The sequence below is a fragment of the Lactuca serriola genome, chromosome 1 (genome assembly GCF_051521515.1).
Source record: "Lactuca serriola cultivar US96UC23 chromosome 1, Lser_US96UC23_V15, whole genome shotgun sequence".
Classification (NCBI taxonomy): Eukaryota; Viridiplantae; Streptophyta; class Magnoliopsida; order Asterales; family Asteraceae; genus Lactuca; species Lactuca serriola.
Genome location: NC_136408.1, coordinates 48782751 through 48785396, shown reverse-complemented (window position 1 = coordinate 48785396; position 2646 = coordinate 48782751).

The following is a 2646-nucleotide window of genomic DNA, read 5'->3' as shown; positions in this document are numbered from 1 at the left end:
ATTTTGATAACTAGTTGTTGTAAATGAGTTAGAAAAGACATTACACCTTCTAAAACAAGTTTTCAAGTACCAAAACAGTTTAGGGTAATGTTTCTAATCCATTTCCAGCAACTAAAGTTGAAAAACTGCACTCTGTCGACCCTACTCGCCGAGTGCATGAACCTACTCGGCGAGTAGGTTGAAGATACAAGTGGACTCGGCGAGTCCCCCCATGGACTCGGCGAGTCCATCAGTCAGACAGCAAAATTTCGACTTTTTCAAGCATATTGCAACAAGTATCAAACAAACAAACCTGGCTCTGATACTACTGATGGGTTTTGAGCATTCTAACACTTCCTAAGTGTACATGCAACCCTAATAAACCTTGGATCTATGTTTGTCTAAGATACATGCAAATAATTATTTTTCCAAGGCTTATATCCTAACTAGCATGGCATGGGGAACTTGAATCAAATAAAGCTAGTAGAAACACTTACCTTGTAGTTGTAGTTGATTCCTTGGAGTTTTAGAGCCTAGCACCAATAATGTGGATGCCTCAAATGAAAGTCACAAATCACCACAAACTTGGAACTTTGAGAGAATAGTCACACTTCTCTTGAAATCGGCCCTCACCTCAACATGTGTCAACTAGTGTTCACTAGTTTGATTTCAAGAGCCAAAGCCTCCTTTATATAGTGTGGTGGATTAGGGTTACATCCATGTAAACCCTAATACCCATGTCTCTTCATTTCCATGAGATCCGTGGGTCAAAGCTCCATGGAGTATCCATGGACTTCTCCATCCAAGCCTAGCCCATTCCAAATAAGCATAAGCCCACACTATATAAATATAGAATCCCATATTTAATTAGTAATATCTTTGATCACTAAATTAATCCTAGATTAATTATAGATCACTACTAATTAAATAATATGATCTTATATTAATATATTAGAACTTATAATATATTAATAAATCATAACTTGTACTATTCTCAAATATTATCCATAAATTGTTCGGGTGAAGTGCAACCCAAATGGACCATGCCGGGTCAGGTCAAGTATATACCAAATATAGTTATGGACTTAGACACTATATCCAACAGAAACGGTGTAGGTGGAGCAACCTCCTGGTTTCGTCAATGAAAAATATCCCAATCACTGTTATATTCTGGACAAAGCGGTATATGGACTGAAACAAGCACCGAGGGCCTGGTATGAAACGCTAACCAAGTTTTTAAAGATGTCCAAATTCAAACAAGGTTCGGTTGACCCAACCTTCTTTCGTAAGAAGGAAGGTAACCACCTTATGATTGTTCAAATCAATGTCGATGATATTATCTTTGGCTCAACGAATCCTAGCTTAACGGCTGAATTTAGAAAGTTGATGGAGACTAAATTTGAAATGAGCTCAATGGGTCCAATTAACTTTTTCCTTGGTTTAAATATTAGACAGGGACCCGAAGGCATCTTTATTAATCAGGAAGCTTACACGAAGACTCTCCTTGCAAAATTTTGCATGATGGGAGATTCAAAGGTTAAAGTTCCAATGGCGTTCGGCACCAAGCTCACTCCATCATTGGATAAGCCAACAGTTGATATTACGCTATATCGCCAGATGATCGGTTCTCTGATGTATCTTACTGCTAGCAGGCCTGATATAATGTTCTCTGTTTGTTACTGTGCTAGATTTCAGGCGAATCCATGTGAACCTCATATGCTTGCAGTGAAGAACATACTCCGTTATCTCAAGCGAACTACCTCTTTAGGCCTATGGTATCCATCCAACTCAGGCTTCTTCGTTCAAGCCTACTCAGATGCAGACCTTGGAGGTTGTGGACTAGACAGGAAAAGCACCACGAGAGGCTGCCAATTCCTTGACGGGAAGTTAGTTAGCTGGCAATCAAAGAAACATACTTGTGTGTCTTTGTCTACAGCTGAAGCAGAATACATTGCAGCTGCCTCCTGTACTTCTCAAGTGATTTGGATCCAAAGTCAACTCCGAGACTATGGACTCAATATGAAAAAGATCCCACTATATTGTGACTCTGAAAGTGCAATTAGGATTTGTCATAACCCAGTACAACACTCCAAGACTAAGCACATAGCACTGAGGTATCACTTCATTAAGGATCATGTGGAAGATAGGAACGTCGAAATTCATTTTGTTCGAACCACTGATCAACTGGCTGACATCTTCACCAAAGCTCTTCCTGAAGCGTCGTTCAACAAAATTCTACAAGGGCTAGGTATGATGGAATCGGAGTCAGTACCAAACATTACCTCTCAAACTCAAAAGTAAGAAGCGAAATAGACTGAACGTTCGGGTTCGTGTCTTGTACTAATGTACCGAAATGAACTGAACGCTCGGGTTCGGTTGAATAATCTGCTTTTCGCTCATCAATCAAAGGTAGTTTTCTTGGTTGTAGATCTTATGTATAATTGTTCCAAATGCATTTATCTTATTGTCAAAGTTATTCTCTTTTTAAAACCTATTTTCTTTGGCAACCGAAATACACCGAACGTTCGGGTTCGGTTCCAAAATTTTTCTCAACCGAAATACACCGAACGCTCGGGTTCGGTTCCAAAGTTTTTCACAACCGAAATAAACCGAACGCTCGGGTTCGGTTCCAAAATTTTTTTTCTATGTATTTTTTTTCTTTTGTCT